The sequence below is a fragment of the Aptenodytes forsteri genome, unplaced genomic scaffold, assembly GCF_000699145.1.
Source record: "Aptenodytes forsteri isolate BGI_AS27 unplaced genomic scaffold, ASM69914v1 Scaffold518, whole genome shotgun sequence".
NCBI classification, from domain to species: Eukaryota; Metazoa; Chordata; class Aves; order Sphenisciformes; family Spheniscidae; genus Aptenodytes; species Aptenodytes forsteri.
The window spans coordinates 712,733-723,994 of NW_008795773.1; the positions used below are offsets into that span (position 1 = coordinate 712,733).

The following is an 11,262-nucleotide window of genomic DNA, read 5'->3' on the forward strand; positions in this document are numbered from 1 at the left end:
CCCCGCCGCCAGTCTCTCTCCCATGGCTGCTGACGGTGCGAGCAGGCGTGGACCAATCCTGCACCCCGGCCCTTCCTGGCAGCGCTGGCTCCGGTGCTGGGAATGAGCCACTGGCGGGTGCACGGCTGGAGGGACCGGCCGGCCCCTTCCTGGCTGTTCCTCTGTCAGGAAGGGCAGGGCTGTTTCTCTCACTATTTTCAGCGTGCTTGACAAGTGCAAGTAAATGTGCTGTCAACAAAAGCAAACAGTGTGTAATCGAGGGATGATTGAAACCAGGGCCGGAGTGGTGGTGCGGGGAGGGCTCTGCGCGGAGCGCTGCTGCAGCAGAGCTGGAGGCGGAGGGGCGGCCACGCTCCCCCCGTCTGCTGGCCCGGGCGCCTGCAGCGTGGGCAAAGGCGAGTGTGGACGACCACTCTCCTGTCCCACGCCCTGCCTCCTCTTCCTTGCCCCCAGCACCTTCGTGTGCCCCAGGCACCCACCCTGCTTTGCACCCATGTCACTCTGCAATCCCCGTTCCCCAACACATCACTGCCTTCAGCAACACCCTTTCTCTTTACACTGGGTCATTTCCCATGTGGGTGGTGGCCATGTACACACTTGAGCTGGCACAGCCAAGGGCCCACTGGCATTGGGGTGGCTGTGACAACCACTTGGGTTGGGGACAAGTAGGGTGAACCTCTCTTTCTCTGATCCAGCATTCACGGGGTGCTTCGCTCACTGGGAGTGTAGTCAGAGCGCAGTCGGCTGTTTGATGGGGAAGGAGGGGAGGAATTTGCACCTTCTCACCTTGTTTTTGGCCCAAAGTCCTTCCATTTTGGGCTGGGAACCTGCTGCCCCGTCTGTGCCAGCTCTGCTCCAGAAGGTCCCGCTCTGGACCTGCTGCTGTGGGGCAGACCAGGCCGAGTACGGCCAAGGGTGCAGGAAACTTGGAGCTTCATCAGAGCCTGCTTTTCTTCCACGATGCCAACGTGAGAGGCTGGGCAGGGCTAAGCACATCACAACAGCACCCGGAGGGCCAGCCTGACCCCAGCCACACACCCTCCCAGCGCCTCACTCGTGCTGTCAGGGTGCTCAAACAGAGGAGAAAACCTTAAGGTTTATTCTGCCCCAATAAGGGTTAAAGCATCAGCTGGCAGTACTTGTGAGCCAGGTTACAAAAGTAAAGCAAATAAGTGTGTTGTTCCACGCCAGTGAGCACAGCCTGGCGCTCGCCCTGGGCCGGAAAAACTTGTTACTGAGGACAGCCAAAGGCTGCTTCAGTAACGCCGTGAATTCGGGGGGCTGTGGGACCGGAGACGCTGCCTCCCTGCGAGTCAGGCTCCAGTTCAGCTCCGTCCACTTAAATATCTGGAGGGGGCTGTCCCTGCCAGATGTCCCCGTGCCATCAGAGCAAATGGGACCCTTGAATCTATGCTGGTGACCTGGGTGCACAGTGACACGTGGGTCTCACCCTCGGCACCCGACGGGCCAAGAGAAGGACAACATGTTGACTTTAATTCAGCTGGGACAGAAGTTGAAGAGGTAGCAGTAGGTGTGAAGCAGGCTGCAAACATAAAACAAGTAGATGCAGTTTGAGTTACCCCAGATTGATCCATCCTGAGCCATATTCTTGCTGGGTTTCTTGCCCTCTTTCATGGGAACAAGCCCAAATGCAACCAGGACATTGAAGGCTGCATGGGGGGATTTTATAGCTCCCTGTGAGGCTTCAAAATGTGTCTCAAACATCCCGTTATGAATTTAGGGACCCTCTTTATGCAGTAGCCTGACTGTTAGTTCTCTGCAGTGCAGGTGAGCCTAGATGAGTGCTGAGGGGTCCTGAGGCTGATCCTTCACCCCATCATTCCCTTCTTGCACATCAGTTGGCTTCCAGTCCTAAGAGCAGGGATGGGGTGCAAAGCCCCGGGAGGCTGGGATTCACCTGGGGCTGGATGGGGTGCTGGGTCTGGGTACTGGGCTTTTTATCATCTCCCCCGGCACCAAGCCCTGGCTCCATCAAGCTCGGTTTCCAGCCCTGCTGGCTCTTGGTGCTGGCTCTTGGTGCTGGCCCAGGTGGCATGGAGGTGCCTGGGGCTGCCAGCCCAGCCCAGCCGCTCGCTCGGCCTCGGTGCTGCTGGCTCACGGGCTCCCAAGGCACGTGTGTGCCAGGAGTGAGCGGGGAGGGACAACCAAGCAGATGGGCCAGCTGAGAGCCGCAGCTCCGGCTTTATTTGTTCATTTGCTTAGCTGGACTCCACAGCCATTAGGAAAGCAGACCTCTCCCCTCCGGTGAACACCAGCTCGTGTTTCTCTGGCGCTGTGCGATGTTCTCCCGGCCACGTCCAGTGGCACAATGATCCTTCCCGCATCCCCCCCGAGCAGGAGGGCACAGTGGTGTAGTGGAGTCGCGAGCAGCCGCCGGCACTTTCATCACGGTCAGAGGCATTTTTAAACCCTTGAAGGTCTGTTTCTCGTGAATCCTCAGAAGGGCTGGTAAGAGTGAGCGTGCTGGCAGGAGCGGCGCCGGCAGCCCGGGGGGGTTGAGCGATGTTGAGATCATTTGCATGGGGTGGTCAGAGGCACAGAATAAGTGGCTTAAGCCAGCGCTGCTGTGATTTAATGAAGGCGCTGGAAGTGCTTTGGTGCAGTGCTGCCTGCGAACGGGGGACGCTGCCTATGCCAGGCAGGGCTGACGCCGTCCCCTCGGCTGGAGTGCTCCTCTCCTGTGCCCAAATGACTCCTGTTTCGGGTAGCTGCCGATGCTCTTCCCTTCTAGCGTGGTGGGGGGGCTGTGAGCGTGTGGTTGGGCAGACTCTGAAGCCAAGTTCAAGTAACTCCTTGCAAAAGTTACTCAAACCCTGATATCTTTGCAAAGCCAAAGGATGTGTTCGAAATGCTGGGGGGCTCTGGGTGGTGATGCCCAGAGCAGTGTGGGAGTGGGAGGCATGGCTTCATCCTGCCCCCATGGGGTCCCCTGGCCCTCCATAAGGCTTGGCGTCCCGCCCTGTAACAAGGACCTTCCTGATGGAGTGGCAGGGCAAGGCTTGACAGGATGATTGCAGGAGGGTTGCATTTGGCTTTGGAGCCGCCAGTGTTGTTTTTGGTACCATTTGGGATTCCTCCGTTCTGTGTGTGGCTCTGGCCATGGCCCTGTTGGTGCCAATCGCAGGCAGAGCTGCTCTGCCAGGTCCTCTTCTCTCAGCAGTTGTTTCCTTACCGTGATCTGTGCCGGCAGCAGCAATGGCTTCCAGTGCTGACCTCGTGGTCCTGTTGTAAGTGATGTTGGGATGAGTCCTTCACAATGGCTCTGCAGTGGCTGAATGCGTCAGCTCAGACTCCTGCTGTCACCTCCCTCATCCTGCACAGGGGACAATGCTCTGCCCCTGCAGATAACGCTGCAGAGAGATTCCCCCACCTGACCAGCACCTTGTTTCCCCCGGCAGGGAAAGAATGCTGAGGGTTGTGGGCTGAGTGCCAATGATGGGATCCGCTCCTTCCTCCCCCTTTCCCACTCCTCTGCTTTTTTACTGCCAGGGATATTTATGACCCAGACGTCATCTTGCTAGCCTCCAGCACCGGGTCCCACCACGCTCACCCTGTGGGAGCCGGGCTACCCAGGTTGAGGAGGCTTGCAGGCAGTAGCTGGTGCCCGACTTGGGCAAACTGGAGCTGCATCGCCAAAATGATGGACACAGTGCGGTGGGTGTGTGCAGGTTTGGATGGTGGCTGGGTTCGTTCCTGGCTGAGAGGGGCCAGGCACCCTGGGCTGGGGGTGCTCTGAGTCTCAGGGGCAGCTGGGCACCCCCAGTGTGGTGACACCCCTGGGCTGTGTGTGTGCCCATGTCCCACAGACCTGCAGCCAGCCAGGTGGCCTCATGGAGGGATCAGGCAGAAAACCCACCAAGCCCAGCTTCCTTCGCCAGTGCGCAGGGTAGGTGCTGACCGCAGCTGCCGGGGTGGCCGTGCCATGTTGCTGCTCTTGATGATGGCATCCTGTAGCTGAGCTCAGCTCCGTGTCCAGTGAGACCCAGTGAGGGACCTTTTATGTTACCTGTACCACTGCAAAGCTGTGGCTACCTGCAAGGAAGAGTAGGCAGCACGTTTCCCCTGCTCCATCTCAGGAGCATCCATGAGCCTGCAGCTGGCTGGGAGCAGGGGGACATGTGTGTGCCTGAAGTGCGTGCTGGAGGAGAGCTGAGCACAGCTTGTCACCACGGCAGCGAGGACCCATCAGTGAACGGTGGCCGTGGAGCAGATAACCACCGGCAAATGGGTGTGACAGTGGCTGTGCACACACATCACTGTCCTCTCTCTCCGCAGCCATCAGGGCAACTTGCCTGTCTTGGTCAATAAAGTGTAATACCAGGAGGAGACACATCCAGCCAAGGCAGTCGGGTTCCCAGCCCGGTGTGTATGGGGGTGTCACGAGAGGGCACTGATCCTTGCAGGAGAAGGGAAGGGGCAGATAGTCGTGCGTGGGCTGTCCCCCAGACGAAGACCGTACACCCTCCTGTGTGTTTTTTCTCCCTGTCCCTGCCTGTTTGGGTAGAGCCGCTCGTAGGGGATTGCAGTGCAGAGGGCGAAGCGCCACGCTGCAGAGCATCTCCCACCTCAGAGCTGTCCCTTTTCCACAGAAAGTAGCTTGGGAAAAAACCCAACTGTGAACCTGCAGCAGAATTTCATTTAGCAGTAAGCACCGGAATCGGTCTGTGGCTTGGTGTTGTTCGGGGGCAGGACAGGGCAGGAGAAGGGGAGCTGCAAAAGCGAATGTGGCAGGTTTCAGGGTGATACATAGCTCTTCCTCAAGGCAGAGCGGTCATCCACTTTTATCAGCAGGTAGTAGTGCCTCCAGGGATTGCTAGCAGAGCTGTAAATAGCACGAGGGGCACGAGGGAGCGGTGTCTGGGAGAGGCTGGGGCGGCTTCAGCTGCTGCTTGACACGGACATTAATAACTGCAGAGGCAGAGCCGAGCGCTGCGCTAGCATCTGCTGAGCCGCGGCTGCGGGCACATGTCGGGGCTGGGGCTGCCGGAGGGAGATGCCGCTCGCTCGGCCCGTGCAGCTGGGATGCAGCTGAGAGCCTGGATTTGGTAGGTTTTACTTTTTCAGCCTGCGGGCTGTACCCTTCGCTGGGCAGGATCCGGCCACAGGTCGAGGAAGCAGCGCAGCGCTGTCGGGAGCACTGATGTCCTTTTAGATCAAAGGTGTCTGCTCCGCTCCCCGCGCTGGTCCTCCCGCACCCCTCTGCTGGGCTGGATCTTACTGTCTCCTGGGGAGCCTGTGGCTCCTGCCCGGCTTCGTTCACTGCCAGGCTGGGTTTGAAGGGCTGGTAACGAGCAGCATCGAGGGGAATGAGGGGGCGTTTGTAGCAACGGGGACTTTTTGAGGTTCTCTTGCAAATTTGGGCTGTGTACGGCTGTACCATCTGCTTCGACTGGCTCTTGCTGTGGGAGTGGCATTGCAGTGTGCTGGCAACGTGGGCTTTCTGCTCCAGGGCTTTTACAGCCTTATGGAAACCCTCTGTTTACTGGCACTGGGGACAAACCAGTAAATTCAGCCCTTACCACTGAAATCAGAGCTGTGTGTGTGCTCATAGCCTCGGTGGGGGTGGAGGGCACCGGGCAGGGGACAGGTCGGGGTCCAGAGCTGGGACTGCAGGGGCGGCTGCAGTTTGGGGCTGGCGGTTTGGGGCTGGCAGCTCGGTGCTGCAGCGGCAGCAATTCTATGTTAACTCCAGCTGCTCGGCTTAAGTACACGGCATGGGGAGGTTTTGTCCCAGGTTGTTTGCTGACACCTTCAGCAGCTGATCCCAAAATATGGGGTGCAAGCTACACCTACAGACCGGGCTCCCTCCTGCACGCCCTCCGCTACGGGTAAGGCTGTTGCCCTCGATTAAGCATCGGCTCCTGTTTACCGCTGTGTTTCAGAGGGCGGAGCGGCTCTAGGGAGAGGTGCAGAGTGCAGTCACTGCTGCGGCAGGGCTGGGCGATACGTCGGTCAGGCCCCGTTTGCAGAGCAATCAATTGGGGATGACAGTAATGGGGTAATGGGATTAGCGCAGGCTGCTGACACGGGATCATTTCCTCCTGCATAGAAGGACTTCTCCTTCCAGGGCTCCGAGACCTTTCAAGCCCAGGGTTTTTTGGGTGGTACAAATGCTTGCACCACCACGGGCGTCTCATTGGAGGCATATGTCCACCCCCGCCGCCCTGCCCCGGCGCAGTGTTGGATCTTGCTCTTTGTGTTTATACATCCGTGCTTGCTTTTGCTGTTACACTAATTGCTCTGTATCAATTATTCATCGATTCAGTAATGAAGCAGGGAATGGGTAGAAAACCCTGCTGTGCAATGAGCCCTTGGCTCCGGCCAGCCCCACAGAGCCACCTCAGCTCAAGGAGGGCAAGGAGTGGAGCCGCCCGGGGGATGCTCCTCATGAGCACTTTCAAAATGACTCCCATGAAAATTTTCTCAAGTTTCGGTAGTTCTGCTTTGCATTTCTGGCTTCATTTTCTTCCTCTCAGCCCTGTGCTGTCTATTAGATGCCGCTTCCTGTAGCCGTGTGCTTACTTGGCTCTTAACAGTCACTTTTTAAGCCTTGAGGTGCTCATCATCAGTGGTTTTGGTAGAGTTTCACACGGCCAGTTAGAAGTTTCTGTTCTGATGGATCTGGGCACAGTTTGTCCCATGCTAAAACCCCTGAAATTGTAATTTTTTTCTCCCACTTTGGGAAAAACCTACTTTGGAGACGTTGGTGTTTCCTGGGGTGATGTAGGTGCTGTTTTCCCTGCATCCCGTCTGCTCTGGGGAGGGATGTTACCTCCGCACAGGGAACACACTGCCAGCAGCAAGGCTGGCTCTCTGAAATCCCTCCGGAGAGGGACTTGGTCTTATTCCTATGGAGATAAATGCTTTTTGGGGCAGGTGAGGCACCTTTGAACAAAGGTAGATTTAAGGGCAGCAGGAGCCGGAGAGGTTCCTCCATGGGACTTACAGAGGATGGGGCTGCTGTGGTCTGGGGACGGCCCATGAGAGCAGCTCTTCCAGTCCATTAACTCCTCCCGGGGTGAGAGCACAGCTGGAGCAGCGCGTCCTTCATTCTCCCGCCCAGCTCAATGTCCAACAGTGTGTTACCTGCAGGGACTTTCCTGCTTTTCCCAATCCCTGATTTTGGCTGAGGAGCAGGGCGCTGCCGTTCTAGGCGTGTTTAGCCTCCTCTTTCCCAGTATTATCACAAGAGAAAGATGTGCATTGCAAAACCTGAGCATCCATGTCCCGAGCCAAGAAAGGCTGAATTCAATTTTCTTGTGTCCAGGCTTTACTTGAGCCACAGCGGCTCCATGACTGCGAGGAGCAGAGGTTTTGAAATAAGAAACTGAGAGCCTCAAAAAAATCCCTGACCTCCCAGACCTGGGGATTTAAGGGAATGCCACATATCACGGCACTTCTGGCAGCGTGAGAGCTGGCAGCACTGGGGGAAGGCCAGTGCAGGCTTCAGCTCACAGCTGTGCCGTCTCTGTGGCCGGTGTTTTCCCAGCTGGAAGTCCCGGCCATGGGCCACCAGAAAGGGCACGTTATTTAAAGAAATGCTGGAGAAGTCAAGGCCGCGCTGACAAACCCACATCTGTTGGTTGAAATTTGCTCTGCTGGCATCAGAGCAGCAGCAACCAGAAAAAAACTGATCAAATTACAGACCAAAGAGCAGAAGGTTTGCAGTACTTCTCCCCCGTCTTGGTTTCAAGAAAACTTTTGAGTCAGTGAGTGATGCCCAAAGGCAGAGGGAGTCCAGGCAGCGGGTTACAGGTGCAGAGATTGAGGATGCTGGAGCAGGCAGGGCAATGTTTGGCTTTTTTGGGGTGTGTTGAGGCTTGTTCAATGGGGAAATGGATATTAGGGACTCTGTTGCTGTTGCAAACCAATCGGACCAATCATCCTCCTTCCCTAAAATTACTCCTCATAGCCGTCCTGGGGCTTGGAGGCAGCTCTTCTACTTTCTCTTCCCTTTCTTGGGACATGCTGCCTTGGCCACAGGCTGAAATAGAAACTGAAACGGTGAAGTGTGAGGTCCTCCAGGGAGGATGTAGTAAAGCCCCTAGGCCATCCCGGCTCCGGACAGGGAGATGCATCCTGGCCTGTATCAGCAATAGTGTGGCCAGCAGGAGTAGGGAAGTGATCGCCCCCCTGTACTCGGCACTCGTGAGGCCGCACCTCGAATACTGTGTTCAGTTTTGGGCCCCTCACTCCAAGAAGGACATTGAGGTGCTGGAGCGTGTCCAGAGAAGGGCAGCGAAGCTGGTGAGGGGTCTGGAGAACAAGTCTGATGAGGAGCGGCTGAGGGAACTGGGACTGTTTAGTCTGGAGAAGAGCAGGCTCAGGGGAGACCTTATCGCGTTCTACAACCACCTGAAAGGAGGTTGTAGCGAGGTGGGGGTCGGTCTCTTCTCCCAAGTAACAAGCGATAGGACGAGAGGAAATGGCCTCAAGTTGTGCCAGGGGAGGTTTAGATTGGATGGGGGGGAAAATGTCTTTACTGAAAGAGTGGTGAAACATTGGACCAGGCTGCCCCGGGAAGTGGTGGAGTCCCCATCCCTGGAGGTATTTAAAAGACATGTAGATGAGGCACTTAGGGACATGGTTTAGTGGTCATGGTGGTGTTGGGTCAATGGTTGGACTCGATGATCTTAGAGGTCTTTTCCAACCTCAATGATTCTATGATTCTATGATTCTATGATTCTATGATTCTATGATTCTATGATTCTATGATTCTATGATTCTATGATTCTATGATTCTATGATTCTATGATTCTATGATTCTATGATTCTATGATTCTATGATTCTATGATTCTATGATTCTATGATTCTATGATTCTATGATTCTATGATTCTATGATTCTATGATTCTATGATTCTATGATTGTATGCAGATGTTGAGATGCAGATGTTGAGAATGGGAACACCGACACGTTGAGGACAGGGAGACCCAGATGTTGAGGATGGGAAGATGCAGATGCTAAGAACAGGGAAACTTGCATATTGAGGATAGGGACACCCAGATGTTGACAGCAAGGAGACCCAGATGTTGAGAGCAGTGAGACCAAGATGTTGGGGATGGGGAGATCCAGATGTTGGCTGCTGGCTCCTGAGCTCCTGCCGCTGGTCAGAGGAGAGGGACCCATGCTGCAGCAAGACCACGGGATGTTTTGGACGAGTCCTTGAGGTGGAAGGACGGATGTCCCCTTCACCTCCCTGCTCAGACAGCATCAGCACTGCCTCCATCTGCTGCCGCCTCCAGCAGCCCCTTGGCCGCGATGATGGTGAGAAAGAAACCTGGTCGCATCCCTGTCCTTGCTGGCCCAAATCAGCTTTGCGCGGCAAGGTGGCCCTTGGCTTCATGCTGATGAAGTCCCTGGTGCCTCCAGGCAGGATCAGGCTTGTTGGCTGACCGTGATGGCATTACTGCCGCTTTCCTTCCCTGTCTTTCCCCCACCATCAGGTGATGTTTAGCAGAGCTCAGCCACGGCCCTTTTCTGTGAGGACAGGATTTCACAGCCCCGGTGGTGCTTTCAGCCCGAGATGGAAACCTCGCTTGGTGGTGAGGCTCCTGCTCATATCCTCCGTGCCACTGAAGAGTGGCAGAGTCTCTGATTGAATTAGCGCAGGGATTTAATTTAATCCCCAAATGTCTCTCATTTTAAAGGAGCCTGTTCATTTCCTTCTAGGCCCTTATCTGATGCAGGCAACCAGCAATGTTAAGCAGAAGGACTGGACAGATAGAGAGCTGTTGGGGAGGGGGAGGGCTTTGCGGGGAGTGAATTGTGGGCTGCGTGGGTTTTTCCTCTAATTATTTCATGAAATAATGATGACAGTGATTGCAATACAAATAAGACATAAACAGCATCATTAAAACACACACTGGTGCAAATAGCATCCTTGCACGGCAAGTCTGGAAACATTCCCTTTTTACAAGAAATTACCATGGGAGGAGTGAAACAGCCCCAAGGACAGGGTAAACTGAGCATTTGCTTTGTGCCTCCCACCAAATCCAGCTGTTTCGGCGATGGGGCGGATGTCGCAGATGGGGCTGAGGACATGATGGTCTCTGAATTTTAGCCTTCAGACTTTCTGGGACAGTTCAGGTGATGCTAAATCGCTGCCTGCGGCGAGTCAGGCTGGAAGGGGACAGAGGGGGCCCCTTTGGCATGATAAAAAAGAACAAGGCACAGGCGGACATGGGTGAGCTCCTCTGCGTGCTGCCCAGGAGGCAGCTGGCTGCGGCGCTGGCATCTTTTTGGAAATCTGGCCCGCTTTTTGGACCCGTTAGCTCAGACAGGTGCCTGCGGATGGTGCCGGGTGCCACGTGGTCTCTGTGCCATCCCCTCTGTGCAAAGCGGATGGTGCCGAAGCTGGGGCTTAAACACCTCCAGGGTATTTCCTGGGGATGACAGCAGCTTTTGCAGCCCAACATCTGCATACAGCTGGTGATATCCAGTGGCAGGTTATGAGCCACGTGCACTGGCTCTGCAGGGCGAGGAGGTGTTTAGCAGCAGGTTGGCTGTCCCAGGGGCCAGCTCGCAAGGGTCTGCTGTCACAAGCTGGGACCACACCATGGGAATACAGCCTCCGTCCGCTCCGTGGCTGCCTCTCTTCCCACTGGGATGTGAGGCTGGATGGGCTAATTCCTGGGGCCGCTACTCTTTCTGAAGCTGAAGTCAACCTAATTTATACAGGTGTGGTGGCTTTGTTAGCTCCAGCTTTCTGGTTGCCATCGGGCTCTTGAAAATGCTTGGATCTTAACTGGGGATACAGTGACATTTTTTTGCTGGGTGACTTGTTACCTGGGGCTGGTCCTGTACAATAACCCCTACCCCAGCCCTACAGGGTCTGCATAGGTGGGAAGCACTTCCCAGGGGGAGGATTTCTCTCTGCTTTGGTCTTTCTCCCCTGCTGAGCTGTTTTTACCCCTTTGGCACAGACGGGCTCTGTGCAAAGGGAAAATCACACAGAAGAGAGGACCCAGCTCTGGCAGGGGGGGGCTCATTGCAGGCTCCGCCTGCTCACGAAGAAGCCTTGGAGGTTTTTTCCCTTGGGCTACCCCAGGCTTTTCCCTTTGAAAGGGCAGAGCTTGCTCAGGCCTTTCCTGGCTGCAGAGGAAAGCTGGCAAAAAACAACCCCGAAGGCTTAAAAAACCGAAAGGGGCTGGTAGGAGTGGTTGCGGTTTTGCAGGGCCATGTCTACGCAGGGCACAGCGGAGCGGCTGGGGGGGGGCCCCCCCCCACGAGAGCAGGGCG

The 11,262-nt window shown here is 55.8% G+C and overlaps 1 protein-coding gene across 2 annotated transcripts in view; it reads left to right on the forward strand.

The window, feature by feature from the left end:
• The window catches only part of RGS3 (regulator of G-protein signaling 3), an 84,715-nt gene that overhangs the window by 60,349 nt on the left and 13,104 nt on the right, over positions 1-11,262 (forward strand). The gene's annotated exons all lie outside the window — the stretch shown is intronic.